At 46.3% G+C, this 19509-nt stretch overlaps 1 protein-coding gene across 6 annotated transcripts in view; it reads left to right on the plus strand.

The window, feature by feature from the left end:
• Positions 1 to 19509, plus strand: part of DAGLA (diacylglycerol lipase alpha) — a 74854-nt gene that overhangs the window by 17064 nt on the left and 38281 nt on the right. For 3 of the 6 annotated variants that reach the window (XM_065636220.1, XM_065636219.1, XM_065636218.1), the window contains exon 2: positions 14292 to 14432. The gene's annotated coding sequence lies outside the window, so the exon portion shown is untranslated. Of the gene's footprint in view, positions 1 to 12428; positions 12622 to 12869; positions 12903 to 13524; positions 13557 to 14291; positions 14433 to 17389; positions 17509 to 19509 lie in introns of those variants that run through there. The other 3 variants (XM_065636221.1, XM_065636222.1, XM_065636223.1) reach the window with 3 other exon arrangements.

Here is a 19509-nt window from a genome sequence, read left to right on the forward strand (position 1 = left end):
ACAATGAATGTCATTATTGAAGGGCTTGTAACTCTTTGCTGAAGGAGAGCAGAGCCTTTGCTGATACTGAAATTGTTTGAAATTCTCCTTTTCTTGTGAAGACATGCTAAGATAATTTTAAATTGTGTTTATGGTTACTAGGAGTAATTAGTAAATAGGTGCTCTAAGCATCTGCTGTGTCTTTTTTTCCCTCTGTAACATCTGTTTCTTTGTGGTTTGTTGGTCTAGAGATATGATTATCGGCACAGACCTGAGAGATCCTGAGTTTAGATCCCAACAAGCTTCTAGGCTGAGCTTATTATTTTCTGAAGAACAACAACAGTGCAGATGAAATTGTGAATCCCTTAGGCCACCTTAGATAGAATTGAACTGGATAATAGGAAGGAACAGGGAAATTCAGGACCTTGCTGTTATAGTAATAGTTTAATTGCAGTAAGTACAATAGAAATGGTGAGGCTGGTATAGGGAATAAAAAAAACCCTCCAGTGCATTTCTACCCTGTGAGGTTTCCATTCAGATCTGATCTGCTACTCCACGTCTGTTAGGAGTTGGAGTTTACACAGCTCTGCATCTTTTAGAAAGAAGAATGAAATTTAGTATTATGTCACTGCTTGTCTTTTTGGCAGAGATCTGTGTACTGTGCGTGCTGGTGGTTACAGCCATAGATACAGCCTGGATGTATTTTTGGAATATAGATTCCAGCTCAAAAGCCTGAGCTTCTGGAGGTTTGTCTTTCCCCCGTGTGATCTGCCAGATGATCTTGCAAAAATGTGCTGGTTTCTCTCCTGGGAAATTAACTATTTCACCTCCCATAAAATAAGAGCAAGTCCGATGCCTCTGGGGAGCTGGCAGCACCTCAGCCGGCCTGTGACGGTCCTGAATGAAGGGAATTCCACCGTCTTGTCTTGTAAACTGTATTTCCTGGTCATATCAGGACCATTTTAAAGCTTTCTTCATGGAAATTCAACTTAGTGCAGTCTAATAACTTCCCTTTGTGCTCAGCTTGTCTTTGTCAGTCTCCAAAATGTACGGTTTTCCTTTTCCAAAACACAGCTCGGATTCTGGTGTTTGAAAATTCGGATGTGAGCAGCATAATACTAAATGGAGTGAACTCAGCGTAATTCTCCATCGCTAAATGGTTCCGGACGAGTAAGTGGACGCTTTGTTGGTTGTCTGCTGTTGAACTCCAAACATGACATCTTTGAAAAGGGCACCAGCCAGTTTTCAAGAACTTCAGCCTCAGACTTTCTGGAAATGGCAGAGTTTTTCTAGCCCAGTGATCTGTTTGATTCCAGAACATCCCTGCAAAGACGTTGTGTCCTATTTCACCAGTCCCATGCGACTGCGTTGCCTCTCAGCCCAATTTAACCTTTGAAACCACAGGACCCTTTTTGTGCCCGCGTTCTGCCTGGTTCCGCTGTTTGTCACCATCTCCATGGCACCCACCAGCCGCTAATGACAACGCTGCACTAAACGAGGCTGTTCAGATAGGAACCTTTTGCTTGGAGGGGAAATGTGCCCGTGATCCCGTCAGAGGAAGTAAAATTCCCATTTGCTCTGCTGAATGATGGATGAGTTCCGTCCTTAAAATAAAATGAAGAAGCATTAAGTTGCGATTTCTCTCCTAAGTTCCTGCTGTAGTGGGTGCTTTTTCTTCCCGGCGTGGAGCGGAGAATAATGGCAGATTTCTCTCAGAGATCCTCTGTGCTGTGGGATTGCTCTTCCCCTCACCTTTGTCATTTTTGTTCATTTTCTAGCAGAGAAAGAGGCTGCTCTTTCTTTTCAAGTCTTCCTTCCGAGGTTAATATGGGGCTAAAACTATTTGGCACAGGAATAATGAAGCGCATAGGAAGTGAGCGATGCCTTTCCTGAGATCTTGTGTGCGTGTTCTGAAACTGGAAGGGGTCGAGTTTTCCTTGAGCTCCAGTGACACAAGAGGAGCTCAAAATGCCTTTGTGTAACTGTGGTGGTAGAACTTCATTCTGCAGGAAGCCACAGGCTGCTTTTTCCAGAAGCCCTTTCCCCGCTAAATTTCATGCTTATCGCTGGTTCAATGTCTTGCTTTTGGAAAATAGTCTTTTATCCTCTTTTTTTTTTTTTAAATAGAAAACAAAGAATGCACTTTTGTCCAGATCTGAGAGCAAACCCTTTTGAACACCTCAGGGGCCATAATCAAATTTAACTCGCTAGGAAACGAGGAGTGTTGTTCTCGGTTCTCCACAACATTACTGGCCTGGAAGAGTCTGCGACGAAGAACTTTGCGTTTGACTCCCGGTTCACTTTGCTTTATAGCACTCTAGCTCTCTGCTGGTGGCAAAGAGGATTTATTGATTCTCAGAGGCCTCAGTCTGACTTTCATTGGAGGAATTGGCACAGGTGGGTTCGGAGGTGGAACCGCGGAGGTTGGCGCAGAAGACGCGAGTTCTGCTGCGCAGGGCACTGAGTCGGTGCGGTGCGGGCGGCTGGAGTGGGAGCCCGCTGGCCGGATTGATGGCGCTGGGAATGTGCAATACGCTGGGTATGAGTTTGCACGCGAGCCCAAGAAGTGTCAAGTGTATTTAATTTGCCCCAGCAAAGAGGGGGGTGTGTGCGAAGGCTTGTTCAGGGAGGCGTGTGCAGAAAGCCTGAAGAGCCGCTGTGAAGTAGGTAGCAGGTATTTGGGGAGAAGAAATGCGAATATACATCCTCTGGCTGTTTGTGATCTAGTGTGCAAGTTTGCAGGACATGTATATGTGCACGCCATGTGTTTGGAAGTGGTTAGATGTGCACTGAAGAAAGGAACAACTCTACTCACACCCTTTGTGGTGCAAGGAACCTACATTTTGGGTTCCTGGTTTTGCTGGTTCCTCAGTCTTCACTCCCTGGAACAGCTTGAAAAGCTCTGGTTAGGAACTCTAAGCCATATTGCATTTAACCTTTATTCTTTGGGATGTGCAGTGCTTATTTTGTAATGAGTTACCATGACCGGGTCCTTAAGGGGATGATATCACCACAGAAATAGTGAATTATTTTTTTTTCTTCCTCCTTCTATGGGGAGTGGTAAAAAGCAGAGGAATTCAGTTCTTTGTCCACCAGATCATCACATCCTCGTTCTGTCCTGTTGTGTGTGTCTGGACCTGCCAGGGTGGCTGGGTGAGGTTATATGGCTGTTTACGGGCATTAGCAGAGAAAGAAATGAATGAAGGAAGTGTCCGCCATCAGGGACGAGAAAAGGAAATGAGCCTTAGTGGAACTTTTGGCACAATGTGAACCGAAAGCCCAATAAGGACTTGCTGCTGTTCTGCATTTTGAGGTTCTGCAGCTGCTTTTAACGACTCCAAACTCCCCAAAATATTGAGTCAAGACAGTGGAAGGGAATTCACTGTGTTTATTCTCTGAAATGACTACCGATGCTAATACGAAGTGTTACATTACTTTTTAAAGTTATGTGACAGCTGCTCCTGTATGTACAGGGTGCGTTCGTTTGCTCCTCTGGGGTAAGCTGGCTGAGGAAGAGGATGGAGTTGCCCATGGGGAACACGGAATTCTCTCCAGCCTTGAGTATCCTGGACCGTCCTTCTCTGAGCTACCTGAGTAATGAGCTGTTAAAACATCACGATGTTGTGCAATGGACAAGTCAATGTCCTTTATGTCCCCAGCTGCTGTTGTATTTAACTGATGAAAAAAATGGTTTTCCAGCTGCTCTGCTCATCTTTCTTTTCCAGTTAACTTTTGAAATCTGTTATAAACAAAGACACGCTTGAAAGCAGTAGGATGGATGGGTTTTAATTGAACAGAGGACAGCAAGAGACAAATCTTGCTTCCCACTTAAATGTGTTCATACGAAATAAGGCCTCGCATTCGTATGGTCGCAGCACTAGACAAGTAGGAATGATATTTGAAAAATAACGTACTTAAACTATAAGGGAAGAAATCGCATTGGTTCCTGTTGCACTTTACGTCACTGCTCTGTATCTCGTGGCTGTGGAATGAAATCCTGTCGAGTGCAAAAGCACGAAAGGGTGCGGTTAAAGCAATCGGGAACCTTTTCACTTTAAATGACCGGATTTGATGTGAAAATCTCAGTGTTAACATAGATTTGTTTTGCAAACCATTGAACTGTAAGTTACCTGGTGTTACGCCAAAACACTCCCTCTCGGCGAGCATGTGAAAATGCAGCTCTTGAGCCTCTGGCCGAGACCACAAGGGCTAAAAGCTCCTGAAGAAAGAGTAAGTTGAATTTTCAGTTCTTTTCCAGGCACCACTTCAGTAACGTGCTTCATTTTTGTGAATATTTCAGGGAGGCTTTTGGGTGGGGAGTGGGAGTGAGCCCCGTTTTCTCTTCTTTTCTGCATTACTTTTATCATTCCAGTATTTCCGGGCTTGCAGCTTCTGCACGTTGGTCTCTGCCTTCGCATCTGGAGGTGCAAGCGTCTCACTGTGGAGAGTTCGTGGATCCAGAGGGTGCGATACTGGAACTCCTGCTTGTCCAAACCTGGAGAAGCAGGAGATCCTGTTTGCAGAAAATGTGTCGCTTTGTTTCCCTGGGCTTTCAATGAATATGCTGGTGTTTGCTCAACGGCCGCGCACCCCACTGCTGCCTCTGTGCGGGAGTTTGCATTTCATAAGGGAGTTTTTGTTTAAACTCTAGATTTTTGAAAAGGAAAAAGCGGCAAAGGGGGGAAGATATAATTATCCAAGACTCAGTGGCCCTCAGGACTGTGGCTGCTGCTGCCTTTTTGTAGGGAGCAAGAGTAGGAGAGATCAGCGTTATCTTTATCTTCAAATATCGTAGTGTTCGTGCTGCAGGAGCGAGGCTTCCGAGGCTTCGTTGGGTATTTCTGTCGGAAAAGGAGCTGAGGCTGGAAGCAGTTGTGGCTCTCACGTTCCTATGGGAACAGATTGGAGATACAAGGGCTTGAATTCTCAACTATGAGGGGATTTGTCAAGAAAGGTGGGAAAAGGATTTAATTTCTGATTTAAGTGGGGAAACTAATATTTATTCTTTCCCTGATGGGTTCCTGACGGCAAGTTGCTCTATGCTGAAGAGGAGACGGGATTTTGTGCGGCGTCTTCAAGGCTGTGTCAGTCCTTCTGGCCACAGAGTTAATTACAAGTTGGCCAAGGAGATGGAGAGTCCACCCTGCTGCTGTTTTACGGACTCAGCAGTTCCCTGCTCTTTTTTGGTACGGAGGAGGCAGCAAAAAGGCCGTGCGTGTCCGTGGGATGAGAACACAAACACAGCTCTGTTCATACAGCCGCAGAGCAGGGTCAGCAACCCAGACTAAACTATTTGTAAATCCTCTTTTACCACCCCATTTAAAGTTGATAAGATGTTCAGGGCAGAGACATCTGGTTTTGTTTCCACTGCATTGAGCTGCAGGCTGTTGTTAGAGCCGCTCCTAGCAAAGCCTGGACTTTGCCCGGGCTGGTCTAACACGCCTCTTTTCTTGGGGAGATCAGCCCACGTGCTGTGGTAGGTTCTCCCTCTTCAGAAAGGCTGGATGGTGTAAAATTCATGGTGCATCAAGGAAAACTGCTCCATTACGTGACCTAGGGAGAACTGCAGTCCCAAAGTTGGGTTGCTCAGTCTGTAAATTGAAAATGGCAAAAAAAGAAAGGAGTCTGATTAATGAAGAGGTTTAGGTTTTTAACAACAAGTGTTTTGGAAAGCTCATGGATGAGTGTGCTTCCTCATCACCAGCAACAGCTTTATTTTTTTTTTATTTCTATTTATTTTCAAAGAGAAGATATCTGGTGGCTTTGCCAGTTTGTCACGGTAGTTAAAGGCTCAAAATGGACCTTGTCAGGTGAGTAAAACCCATCACTTCCTAGAAAAAGTTCCCTTTGTTCTTATGTATACATAATTTTTTTCAGCTGCACATCCTGGTTCTTCGACTGTTACAAAGTCAACACAATATGGCCAGTGAAACTTCAGACTGTGGCTCACATCCGCAGTGCTAAAAAAAAGATGTTGGGGCCTCGGCTGAATTAGTTGTTCTCGGTGGAGCTTTTCCCTTTGGGAGCTTCCAGGGCCACTTCTGCTGCTGGGGCCAGGTTGTGCCTCTTCCTTTTATTATCAGGAGTATAGTTGTCAAGTGTTTCCTACTCTCAAAATGATGGGCTTTCAATTAATTGGTAGCTGACCATTAAATATGATACCTACTTGGCACTTAAACTTCGTTGTGCTTCATGCAAAGAATATTGTCTCTTTACAGTTCTTAGATTTTCTGTGTTGCCAACGTCGTATAATGCAATTTGAATTGAGATCACTTCGGTGTGCAGGAAGGTTTAAGTGCTTCGGTTGAAGAGTGGCTCTGCTGCCTTTGTAGCCTTTCTCCTGAGACTTGGAACTATTTAGAGAACATGGTTCCAGCTGCCTCGTGGAGGGAGCAGAGCCCACCCTAGAAATGTGAGTTGGGGGGGTGTGAGCTGCTGGTTTTGCCTGCAAAAACCTCATTTTATCTTCCATTTCCCCAAAATCGATATGTCAGAGTCGTGGGCACTTGAAAAAGAAAACCTGACTATTAATTGTGTTTGTGGTGCATGGCTCTTGTGTTCTGCAGATGGATTGTGCAAAAGGTCGCTCAGCGGCAGGAGCAGGAACACGCTGCCTGGTCACTGCCAGCCCAGGGAGCCTCTTGCTTTACTCTGTTTTTAACATCTTCCCTCCTAGTTTTCTATTTGATGTTTTACTTCTGGGTTCTTGGACTTCCCTCCTGATAACGCTTTTGTTTTCTAAATCCTTTTCCAACTTACTGGGTGAGAAAATAAGTTTTTTATTGTACATTTTGTTAGGGGTTGTCTGATGCGATGGCCAAATGGAGGTGAAGCCACTTGAGCTCTGTGGCTCGGATCCAGCCAAAAGTGAGGCTGAGCGTTTCAGTCCTGGTAAGCCCACACATACGTATACAACACATACATTAATATGTGTATATACACCCTCCTGTGACAGCCTGGAGAGGAGCCAGGGCAGGGGCTTTGCTTCCCTGTTGTGGTTAATGGGGCTCCCCTGCCTGTCAGTTGTGCCTCTGTGCTCCTGTCTGCGTAGAATGAGCTTTTTATCCCAGAACGGAGCACATTTCAGAGCCCAAGCCGTCTCTGCCTCTGCCCTGCTTCTTTCACATACAGCCTATTGCTGGTGGAAATACAGAATTTTTCCATTTTGCTGTTTGTCTCCTCCCTGGTGTACTAGGGTAAAGCGTTGGGAGAGAGGGAAGAAGACACGTGGGCTGCAATTTAAAACCAGCTTGTGGAAAGGGAGCAGGGCCGTTCTTGTGTCCTCTGTATCCTTTTATCCTTTTCCAGATTAACTTCAGTCTGTAACACTTTTAAAATTTCAGTGGTGTCAGAAGAGATTGTTGAACTGATAGTGAATTATTCATAGTGTCGTTCCGCCGGTGTTCTCATTTCCTTACTCCAGAGTCATCAGTTTGGCCTCTTGGTATCATTTGTTCAATTGAAGTAGGATCCTGTCTGCTCTCTGCCGGACACCCTGATCCCAGCTGGGACTGGGGAGGCTGTGAGCATTCATTTTTTCCAGTTTAAAGAATGCTCAAATTCATTACGTGTTGGGCAAGTCATTCCTCAGAACTGGATGCTGTAGCAGACAACGCTTGCTGGGTCTGTCTGCTCCGCTGTTTTCCTCCTTGCAGTGAAAATAAAACCATAAATTATCTGTGCAGCTTTCTACTATGTAATATATTGGATGCTGTGCATCCCAAGATCTACAAAAAGATTAGTTATTCATGTGAATAATAGCCAAACTAATGCGTATAAATAAGAGTTCTTCATTATCTTCCTTCCAACAGTAACTAAATCACCAACTGGTGCTGGTAATGAACTCCCTACACAGTGAAAACACCACAGTGTTTTCATCAGGCACCCTTTTATAACACACCTCTTGCCATGTGCCCCCAAATAATACAAGCTTTGGGGAAGGAAAGCGGAAAATTGAAGTGGCTGGTGGGCAGCAGCGTTCACAACTTCAGTGACTGGGTGAGAAACTGAGGATAAGAACCAGCACAGGATGATGGTGCAGAAGAGCCCAGACCTGGGCTAGGTCTATGCTGGCTGCTTAGGTGCTTGATTATGCCTTAATCAGTTGGGTTAATTGCAATATAATATTGCTCTGAGGCCTTTGAGCTCTAATCAAGAATGAGGATCTGAATGAAGAACTGGAACTGAAAAAGATGAAATAAAGAATTTTTTTTGCACGCTTTGAAAGTTCACTTGCAACAAGGATAAGTGAATTAGTTACCAAACCCCAGATCTTGTGCTTGTGATCTCTTCCAAGATTATTAGAACATCCTCACCAAGGACTGTTTCGGGCATTTCCTTCTAAAGCCCAACTGAAAAGCTTGAAACAAATGGACAGTTCATGGTTAATTGTAATATAATTAAAGGAAAGGGAAAAAAGTCCACACCTAGACAAATCCTGCAGAAGCACTGCCACAAAGGCACTAAATTTAATTACAGGGATAATGATGCATTGCCTACAGCAGAAGAGGAAAAAGTACTCTCTCTTCTAATGGCCTAAAACTCTGTCGGCTCAGAGCCAATCGCTTGGCCTGGAGCAGATCTGAATAAACAGCTTTTTTTTTTTTTTTCCCCTTATAATCCTGTTTGGATTATAACTTCAAGTGTGAAGACTCATTTGGCTTTTGAAATTCTTATCTGCTCGACTGGAGGGAAGGTGGCTTCTCTTATGGAAACGAATTTAAAAACGTGTCCTTTTGCAAAGAGCTGCTGGAGCAGCGACCCTTCCCGAGGGTGAGCCAGCCTCAGGTCCGAAATCCTCTGGGTGAGATTTGGGGTCAACTTCTTCGTTTTTGCTCATTGATGGAAAAGTGAAATTGCTTTCCTTTGTTTTTACAAAAACTGCCAAGTTATCGATGTCTTATATTTTTCAATAGAATTCAATATAAAGAGAGATTTGCAGTGGGACGTCCTGGCTCTTGCCCAGGACGCGCAGCACCCATGTCCCAGAGCATTTCTCCTGCAGCTCTTGTATGTGCACCCGGGAGCGGATCCGAGGCCCCGCGCAGCTTCGAGGATGACCCCGCTGCTTTTCTTCAGGAAAGATGACATTTTTCTTGTTCAGACAGGCGTTGACTTCAGGGCTTGTTCTAGGTGGAGCATGTTATGCCAGTCCACCCCTTCTTGCAAAGAGAATAGTGCAACCGAGTCACTTTGAAAACAGGATATATATATATATATATATATATTTTTTTTTTTTTTTTTTTTTTCTGGTGGGTCTGCAGCAGTTGCCAGGCTAGTTGTGTGGCTGGGCTGGTTTGTCTGGCAATCTCTTCATGTTTTAGGTGTTCACAGGTAAGCTGACCAGTCTCGTTCCTTTTTCCTTCGTAGCTCGCCGGCACCAGCCTGATGGCATTTAGATGGAGCTTCTACCTAAATTTTGTCCACCCCTCTTTGGCAGGGAGAAGACAGCTTAACCCTCTCTTGTGATCTCTGATCCCTTTCAACTTTTTTCATGATTCTCCTCTCTATATTTTAGTTGTGATTTACATTCTGAATAGTCTCCTGCTGCTTTTTTGTACCTCCTCGCAGTCTGTGACACCGGAGTTGGTGACCCCCTGTGTGTGGCTGCTCCGTGTCCCTGTGCTCCATTAGCTCGGGGAAGAATTGTTCCTGGTTTTCTTTCGGTATAACCAGCCGTCAGCCTCAAGCACAGCTGCAATCTGTTCTTTTTGGTTCATGTCTGTCCAGCTGCTTGAAGCCAAAGAATAATTTTCAGGGTATTCCTGCTGCTGCGGCTCTCGTCACGTGGAGCATCTGCTTCTGCCTCACCTCCTCTCACTGCACTTCTGTCCATCTTTGCTCAACTCATCCTGGGTACGGAGCTGGTGGCTGAGACGCTAATTTAGTTGTGACAGGCTTTTCCAGCTCCTACCAACGTGCTCAGTGACTTCTCTAGCAGCTGCTAATGAAAGCGAGGAGTACGGCAAAAAGGAGGATGGTGGCAACAAGGAGAAACGTGTGTTTTCATGAAAATATCAAGACAACCCTTGGGACAGGCTAGAAATGCTTTGCTTACATTGAGGTCTTATACAATTAGCGATGTGTGCATTTATATGAAGGATATACAGTCATCCCTGGTCTGCTTCATCCAGCCCCTTCACGTACATTCTTCTGGAGCCAGAGTAATTAAATGAGCAGTAAGTAGCTTGTTAGGTGATGTTCCTCATAAAGGCCCAAGGAAAGTCAGCTGGAAAGAGCCCTGCAACTGGGATTTTGGGTGAGCTGTAAGGTAGAGTAGAAAGGTATAGATGGTCAGTATATCAAGATGATACCTGAAAAGAAATGGAGTGCTAATTTAGGAAATAAGGGTGAAAAGGTAGGTGTGCTGTGAGAAGGAGATGCCTGGTACTTTGGCTGGAGACAGGAACATAGAGCTGAGTTTGTCAGACGTTTGGATGGTAATTAGATCTTCAAATTCCAGGGTCTACGGTGGTGAACCCGCAGAGAAAAATAAGCAGAGAAGTCTATGTAAGCGTTGTGACACAACGGGAAAAAAGTTGAAGTAAATATGTATGAGAGAAAGAGTATTTGCAAGACTCGTAGCTGGAAAGCTAGTGGACTATAGAACTTGAGTAGGAGAGCTTCTAAAATCGAGTTGCTGCAATAATGGCTGAGCTGGAAACTGAATTCGCTGCGATGTCCTGGCTGTCCCTGGGCAGCAGGAGGGGACACCGGGGGCTGTGTCACCCCGGGCAGGGCCCGGGGCTGTGGCTGAGCTGTACGTGCAGGTTCTGTGCGGTAAATGTGAGCAGAAAGTGTGCGGGGGCGTTGCGGAGGAGGGATGTGTGTGCTGCTGTTGGGAACTGTAGCTAATGGAGGCTCTGTCTGAAAAAAAGAAAAAAAAAAAGCTTTTTAGCTCTGGGTTATGGAAAGATATAGATATGAGGCTTAAATATGACAGAAGATCAGAGAAACCTGGGCTTGATTCATCCTTGCTTACATAAGCAAAATGAAAATAGGATTCCTGCCTTCTATCGCAAATCTAAAATTTGGGAAGAATCCAACTGCTTCAGCTGGAGGATCCGGCCCAGGATTGCAGTTGTATCTCGCTGGACAGGCAAGAATTTAGGGGAAGAGGAGGACGTGTTGGTCTGTTCATCCCAGTGATGGATGGTAGGTAGAGGTGTGGGACCCGTGCTGGTTTTTTTGCTTTCTGTGCCTCTTGCAGCACTGCACGCGTGTGCTCACAGCATCTTCATCTGAAGCACCAGCTGCACAAAGTGGCCGGAGGGAAAGCGAACTGATCAGTCCCGGGGAACTGCCTGGATTTAATTTCCACTGGGGCTGAATTTGGGAACTTCATTTCCTCCGCCGGGAGGGAGTTGAAGCTGCGTGCACCGAACAGTTGGTGATTTTTTTTTTTTTTTCCTTCTTTCCTTAGCGATCTCCTCTGTGTTCCTAATGGCCAAGCCTTTTGGGCTGGAGAACAGCTGTCAGCAGCTGGAAGGAGCAGCTCTGCTCTTCTCAAGATATTCCCAGGGCATCTTAGCAATGAAAATGTGGAGAAAGAGAGGGCTGCAAAGTGATGCAATCAAGGGAAGCTGCAGTGGAGACTGAAAAAAGAAAAAGGGAGTAAGAGAATGACAGAATAATAGGGGAGTGGGTTGCCAGAGGAGGGAAAAAGATGCATAAAATCTAAAGAATTGGGTTTGAGACAAGGGAGGCTTTGAGAAAGCAGGTGCTGAGGTGTGTGTAAGAGCAGCAGGACTGGGACGATGGGAGAGGAGCGGCGTGTTGGGGTGTGCGTAACCGTGGAAGGAGAGGAGGCTGCTCGGAGATCCCGCGGGTCCCCGGGAGGTGACAGGGATTTGGGCTCCTGCAGCGCGGAGGCCCCGGGGATGGTATTTATAGCAGCAACCACCGAGGCAGGGAAAGTTTGCTCGAGCTGTCATTTGGGTGAGCGGAGAGCTGCAGTCTGGCTCTCCTGTCCCTCCTGCTCGTTTCCCATCTTTTACTGTAATTAGCAAGCGTTGTGTGAGCCGGGTCAGAGCTGGCAGCTTGCTTTAGAAGGCTCTGTTCTCCAGGCAGGAATAACCAAAGACTTTATTTTTTATTTCTGGGAATACTTAGCCTGATGATTTGTTTTATTTCAAGGGCTGTTCTCGTGCAGCACCGTGGAAGGCATGAGACCGGAGGGGCAGAACCACGTTTTTTTCTGAAGTTGTAGAACCCAGCATCTGAAAATTCAGAGTTGGGCTTTAAATGTTCATTTTGAGCTCAAGAGCAATAGAAGAATCTTTTTAAGATTCTAATCTCTACTAGTTTGGGCTGGTCTAGGATGAGAAAAGGACGTTGGTCGATACAAGGCTGTTCTACCGGCGTTTACCTCAAAAGCTTTAAAAATCTGCAGAGCTTCTTTTTGAGCGCCCGGAGTGCTGGCCTGAGAGCAGCAGCGGGTCGGCGTGCACGTGCGCATGGTGAATGTCCGTGTTTCGTGTGACAATGCTCTGTTGTCACACGCTGGAGGGCCTCTCACAGTGTATATATGGAAGTGATATTATCCAAGCCAAGGAAATTTCCAAGCTGAAAGTCACAGATCTCTGCTGTAGGATTTTAGCAAATCCGCTGCGGTGTTGATGCGACGTGGGATGTACATTAAAGGTAGTCGCTGCTGCGCTGACACTTTTTTTTGGGTAAAAATGCCTATTTTTGCCTGTGCATGCGTTCCTGAGTCCTGAGCAAAACACACGCGTCTTTCACCAGATAGAGCTCGTTACTTTGGTGTTTGATCTTTGCTTCATTAATGCCCCGGGGTAAACATTCAAGTGAAAGTGGATACGCTGGGTGATATGGGCACGTGGCCTGGATTGGTGCCGAGAGAAGCAGCCGTTCCCTGCCTGCTAGAGATTATTAGACTGCACGAGATCTCGTTGGAAAAAAATGTATTCAGGTTTTGTTTGGGGTTTTTTAGGTTATTTCTGTGAAGTCAGTGTTATACTGAGGAAGGGGAATGATCTCAATATCAAGTTAGATTCTGGTTTAGATGTGTTTGCAAGAATAACTGATGCTTCTCCTTGTAGCATATCCTGATTTTAGATTGATTTTCAGTGAAAGCTTTAAGAAATCCAGAGTTGTGGGCAAGAAATAGAAAAAATTCTGCTGAATAAGGTGCGGGGCTGATGCTCTCAGGAGGAATAAGCTGTTGGAAAGTGGGAACCTGGGAAGGTTTGGGGAGTAACAGACAAGTCAGGTTTGTGTTTGTGATAAAGTACAGATGTGGTATTTTCAGGGAAACCACAGCGGTTGAGACGCTGGGAAATCCAGCTGCAAAATGAAGTGGGACCCTCGAATAGTGTGTTGGTCTGTCTACTGGGAATTGCATTTGAATGCTGGAAGGAAACGGATTGGGGGCCCTGGGGGACTGGTGGGAGAGGTGGATACCAGGATTTCATGGGTTTGGAGAAAAGGTGCATTAGGGTTTAGTTCACCATAGAATTTGCCACATAGTGCTGATTCTTGGCATTTTTTACTTGCAACTGGGCCTCTACCTGCCTGACCCCTTAGTGATGGGATGTGAGAAAAGGACAAATCACGGGGTAAGTTGTGGCGGGTTGTGAAGCAGAAAAAAGCAGCGTGATCTGTGAACCCTGGTGCACGGGGCGTTGTGATGTGGAATCGGAAGCCCTCAAATTTCGTGTGTGCCCCTATTATATCCCCTTCGGTGCTGGGGAGAGGAAGCAGAGGTGCTGGTTTTAATTCCGGAGCATCTTTCCCTTCCAGAGCCGCGTTCCCTTGCAAACCATCCTCAGATGCGGAGCCAACGCCGCCTCCTCTTGTCCTGGCACATGGAGGGAACCGCTCGGCAGCAATTCCCTTCGCTCGGAAGCTGCTTCAACGGGGGAGCTTGTGCCTTTTTTTGGGGAGGGGAGCGGGGAAGGGCTGCCAAGGAGCGCTGTTGACCGCGCAGTTTGGCACCGATGTTTTTTGTCTCTTCTCCCACTTGTTTCGCTCCTCTGACGCTGGCAGCGGTGGTCCGGGAATGACTGCTGGCTTTCCCTCTCCGTGACTCATCCCCTGGGGAATTCCTGAAGCAATGAGTCAAGTTATTGGGAAAACTGTTTGCCCACTAGTGTAAACTCAGAAGCCAGGGAGCCTCCTGTGCTGTCAGAGAGAGGCAATTATTTTTCAGTGTGGCTGCGGTTGTCCTCTTTCCGAAGGAAGATTGCTTTGAGATTAACTGTAGCAGGGATATATTGCTAAATATATTTATTTTCACCTTGAAATATGCTCCTCCTGATTTTTTTTTTTCCTCCTTTTTTTTTCTTTTTAAGGTGGCTGATGTGACAAGCATTCCAGGGTGGAGTAAAACCGCCAGATTTGAATTTTACCAGTATTGTAGTGAAAAGTAGCTTCCCTAAAGAAATGAGGCTGTCAGATTGGCACCAGTCAGCTGCATCTGAAATACTCCTTTTGTAAGTACCACTCACCACTTCATTCTGCCCTGTTTGACTTAATCCAGCCCGTCTTATTTCTCCTATATGCAAATTAATGGCTGTGGTAACTGTGATTTAACAGATTTTAAATACAGCCAGGGATGTGGCAACAAAACCAAAGAATTTTGATCCCCAATAATTGCTTCCAGGGGAAATGGACTGTTGTACACATATAGACGTGTGGGTTGGCCAGGGTTGTTTGCATTCCATGCTGATACATCTCAGATTTGGGGTGCGCAGTGTTTTTGGATGTGAGGTCCCTGTTGTATTTACAAATTTAGGTCAACTCCCCCAAATGACATCTCACCACATCCTCTCCCTGCCCTGTTCCAGCCAAGCTTTTCTTGTCTCTGGTTGCTGACTATTAAACATTAGCAGATTTTATTACCCTGTAGAACAGTAAGTTCTATTTAAAATACAAAATTAGTTTCATTTTTTTAATACATTTTTCCCCCTAGCAACTTGGACATTATTTTTGCTCGAGCTTGGAGTCGCCAGAAGCTCAGATTGTGGGCTTCGCTAGCACAAAATGTAGGTGGTTGCAGATATGTCGGCATTGATACAACGATTGGGGGTTGTTTTTAACTAAATTAGTGTCAGCAGACTTGGATTGTGCTCCTGCTGCACTCCCAGGTTTTCAGTAAAGTGGCTCATTTTAAGGTAAGCTTATATGGCGACTTCTGTTGTTTCTCGACCGCTTATTCACAGAGACTTCTAATTTTCTGCAGTCTGACAAGTACGAAGTTTGGAGTTAAATTATGCTCCTTAATTTGTCAAGGGGAAAAGTACGAGTAATCTTGGAGCTGTAGGGTGAGGCTGTTTTCCTCTCAGAACATTATTCTTCCTTTAAATTGGGCAGTTGAAATGTCTCACGGCGTTCACTGTCCTCAGGTACCAAAACGAAAGTGCTTTTAAGAGGAGGACTGTGCTTGTCCCTACAAAATTCCTTTTCGCCCATGGACAAATCCTGCATGTGGGATATCTCAGCTGGAAAAAAAAAAGGGGGGGGGGAGACTTCAGATCCTGCTGGTTGTGGTTTGTTTTTGTTTTTTCCTATTTACACACCCGTTTGGCACATGTATTCAGCTTTGTAAAGAATAGCTTTGTTCCAGAAGCAAACGAGCCACTGTTGCAGGCTAAAGATGAGAATTTTAGCTGGTTCCCCTGTTCAGGTTGCACGTTTGTGTGTGACTCCATTGATGGATGTTGCCAGCTTGCAGTCTATTTGTTTTTTTCTTAAATGATCACTTTCTCTCATGTTGTTGTTAGGGGAAAACTACTAATCCTTGCAGTTGCAGAAAAATGCGTGAAAACTTGAACCTTTTGCGTACAGAACCCCCCAAATCCAACTTAAATATTTTTAATGGCGGCATCTCCTTTAAAAAAAATACTTGTGAATTTCGGCATCTCAGTTAATGGGGTTATCAATACTATTGCTCAAGAGCAGGTGATGTGTCAGCATTGAACCCTTTGCAGTGTGTTGTGCACAACCTTGTTCTATGGGAAAATAACCGGTTTGGAGCGAATAGCAAATGTAATGCTGAATATTCTGTATTAATAGTAAGGGTGTTAGAGCTGATTTTTTTTTTTTTCCTCATGAGAGAAGGACTCTTTAAGAAAAACTAAGAGGCTTTTGAAATTCAAGGGCAAAACTTGCAAGGCTGCGAGGTTCAAGAAGGTAACAGGTATAGGAGATATCGTGTATGTTTGTGAGGAATAACAGGTAGAAGATACTGAGATATTTTGTATGTGTGTCAAGAAGGGGAGGAATAAGCTGGCAGAGATGGGCCGGTGTTGGGCCAACTGGCCAGTCTGTTCTTGTTACTACCGTATATTGTTGTGACCATCCCCTTTGCGCTTCAGAGGGTGTATTTATGCCAACATTTACAATTTAAACGAGTGGGACGTACAGGTAAGTTCTTGTCCCCTGGCTTTTGAAGGTCAGTTTATACTCGGAGATATATTTTGGGTATTTGTGTCAGTGGGCAGTATCGTAGTTCCAAATCTAACCTGATCATGTTATAATAGTTCTGTGGTGATGACATTGGAGTGAGATGATTGGCGCAGTGACCTTATCCCGCGGGAGCCGCCTCTGAAATGTGCCGAGCCACAGGAGGCTCTTTGAACCTTTCCTTTCTCAAACCCAATGACTTAGTCCCATGGTTCCGGCGCTGACTCATTTGATTTGCTTCTCCTTGCAAAATGGGAGATGTTAAAGAAGAATTCTCTAGTCTCTAGCAAGAGACTATAAAAGAGACTCCTAAAAGCGTGAAATTGATATTCCAAAACTAAAGACCCCATTGTTTTCTGTCAGTGGTCCCTGCCCATGCTGAGCAGTCTGTGACTTGGTTGTAAATATGGCTCTTAGATGTTACATTAATACATACAATGTTCTTTAAAGTACAGGTCTGTTCCCTTAATCGTATTAAATCACAACAGAACCATCCTCACAGCCTTCTGGCAGCTGCTGTACCATCTCCCCGAGGGAAGGAGCTTTCCCTGCAATTCCTGCAGGTATTTCTTGCAATAGGTATCAATAGGTATCTCCTGCCCCGTGTAAAAATGCAGCCCTATCTTGGAAGGGCTTTGGTGCTGGATGGTGAGTCCCCACCTTATATTATGAGCTTCTATTCCACATTGTGTGTGTTGGGTAGATATTCTTCCCTCTTTTAAGATGCTCTGAGATATTCACACCCTGGAATGGCACTTTTTGAAGGTTTGGATTTTTTTTTTATCTGTCCTACCACTTATTTCTGCTGTTTCTTGTTAGGGGTAAATTGTGAGATACACAGCAACAAACTGTGTCTTTTAGTTCATGCTCCACGCTGGGTCCTGCAAGAGGAGAACTGGGTTTGTACGTGCGCAGATGTAGCAAGAAAACGTCTCCTACCCAGTGTCGGGACATCTTGTTTGGATGTCACCACATCTTCCTGCAAGGGAAGAACAATTCCCAGATTGTGAGGAGCTGAGCTCAGAAAGAGCTCCACTGAAGGCCCTCAGAAATAGCCGGATGAAGTTGGATCCAAGTTCCAATTGATGATTTCCGTCGAGTACAGTAAGTGCTTATGGAAAGGCGTCCTCGGTGGGGCCGGGGGGTTTCTGTGAGCTGCAGGGGTGAGGACCAACCTGGCGAGAAAGCCCACATGGGACATCCTTTGAGGAGAGGAACCCTGTCCGTTACGGAAATGCGATTTCACGGGAAGAGTTTGTATTTCATGAACCAGCAGATATTTAAGGGTCAGGAGCTGTTCAGTTAAGCATGCCCCATGTAATTTTTGGTCACCTGAGTTTGCCGAGTGTGGTTATTTTACAGTGCTGTTGTAGGGGCGGAGGAAGGTTGTACGGGGCTGTGGAGCAGGTTTGCAGCTGCCATCTCGGGCGGTAGATCTGGAGGACCTGACTGAATGGAGTTAATCTGGTGGTGTTCAGGTGTTGTCCTGGGCCACTCAGGTGACACTTGGGGCTCACCATGGGGGTGTCCCTGTCCCCCTGGGGCTCTCCAGCCAGGCTGCAGCACCAGCAGGACACGCGTCTCTGGACACTGGCTTGTACTGAAGGGAAGGTGCTTCTGCTGAAAGGAACCCCGAAGGAAATGCTGCCGTGACACAAATATTGGGGTGTTTTTTCAGTTTTCCAAGTGGATTTTCCTAAGCAGCTCCAGCACATGAGCTGTGAGAGCTGGCAGTCCCAGCTGTGGCATTCCCTGGGAACGCGGTGGCATTTCATCCCGAACAGGATCAGCGTGTCGGTACGCACGGCTGGATTTCTGCAGAACAGCAAAGGGCTTTGTCCTGTAGTGACTCCTGCAACCATCAACAGAGCTAAGACCTAGAAATCCCCTTTCTTCTGGGCTTCTTTAGTCCTGAGCAGTGAAGGTCTGGTTGCTGGGCTTTGAACGGTGATTATTTTGAGGGAGTTTGGTCAACTCATACTGCGGGACCAGCAGGGCTTCCTCCTGCCAGCCCCTCTGTGCAGATATCGCCCAGCGTCCATCAAAGTGTGAAGAACCTGGTGGATCTGATTTCAGCCTGGTGTTGGCCTCCCATCTTCTTTCTGATTGACAGGAATAACAAGTAACGCACTGAACTGCAGGAGCTTGAGCCAGGGACCAGGAAAGGAGATTTTTTAGGTGGTCGAGGTGGGGTTGCAAGTCTGCAAGCTGTTGTGGCTCCAGGGCTGAGGAGTTTTCTGGGTTTGCAGGGGGTTTAGCGTGTGGGCACAAATGTGCCCGGGGTGTGTATGTGATGCTGCGAGCTTAAAGCAAATCCTGCGTGTGGATTTGGGTGCTGGGGAGTAGCTGATTGTCTCCCTGGGGTGTGGGTGGTCTCCTGCAGTGCCAGAGCTCTGCACAGCCCTTCTCCTGCAGCTCTGGCTCTCTTCAGCTTGTACTTGCTTGTACACCCTTCTTCTGAGGCTAATGTCAGCCGTGATGGGATGTTGGATTAGACTAAATCTCCTCAGTTTAGCTGGAATGTTGTCTTGCTGTAGCATTTTTCTCCCTTGCTCTTTTCTCTAAGCCTTCCCCTACAGACAGCTAATTCTCCCCTTCCCCCACATCCTGTCATACCCCAGAGCATGTCACAAGGAATTAACGGCTGAAAAGGCCTGGGAGAGAAAGAGACGCTGCTCCTCTGGAACAGTCTCGCTTTTCTGTCACCGGGGTGGCCCCCTCTGTGTGCCCCTTTTGTGTCCCAGCCAATTCCCCACCCCCTGGCCATTCAGGATGTGCCAGAGGAGCCACCAGCGGCCCTGAGCCTTTCCCAGTCCTGCTCCGGGAACGTCGCCCGATGCCATCGGCTGCACCCAAGGGCTTCCCGGGGCTTGGGGACGAGCCCGAACCGCTGCTGCAGAGCTCCCGGTCCCACCAGCATCCCGGTGACAAGAGGGAGGAGGTTCGTGCTGCCGCGCTTGCTGCCGGAGGGTTTTCCTGCTCTCCTGCATCTCTGACAGCATCGCCTGCTCTCGCTCCCCGTCTTCCTTCCCACAATTCACACACAATCTCCCCAGAATAGGGATGATGTCACTTCCTTCAGAGGGTGCTGGGGGTGTGGAAGGG

This window comes from Caloenas nicobarica, chromosome 5 (assembly GCF_036013445.1).
Source record: "Caloenas nicobarica isolate bCalNic1 chromosome 5, bCalNic1.hap1, whole genome shotgun sequence".
Taxonomy (NCBI): domain Eukaryota; kingdom Metazoa; phylum Chordata; class Aves; order Columbiformes; family Columbidae; genus Caloenas; species Caloenas nicobarica.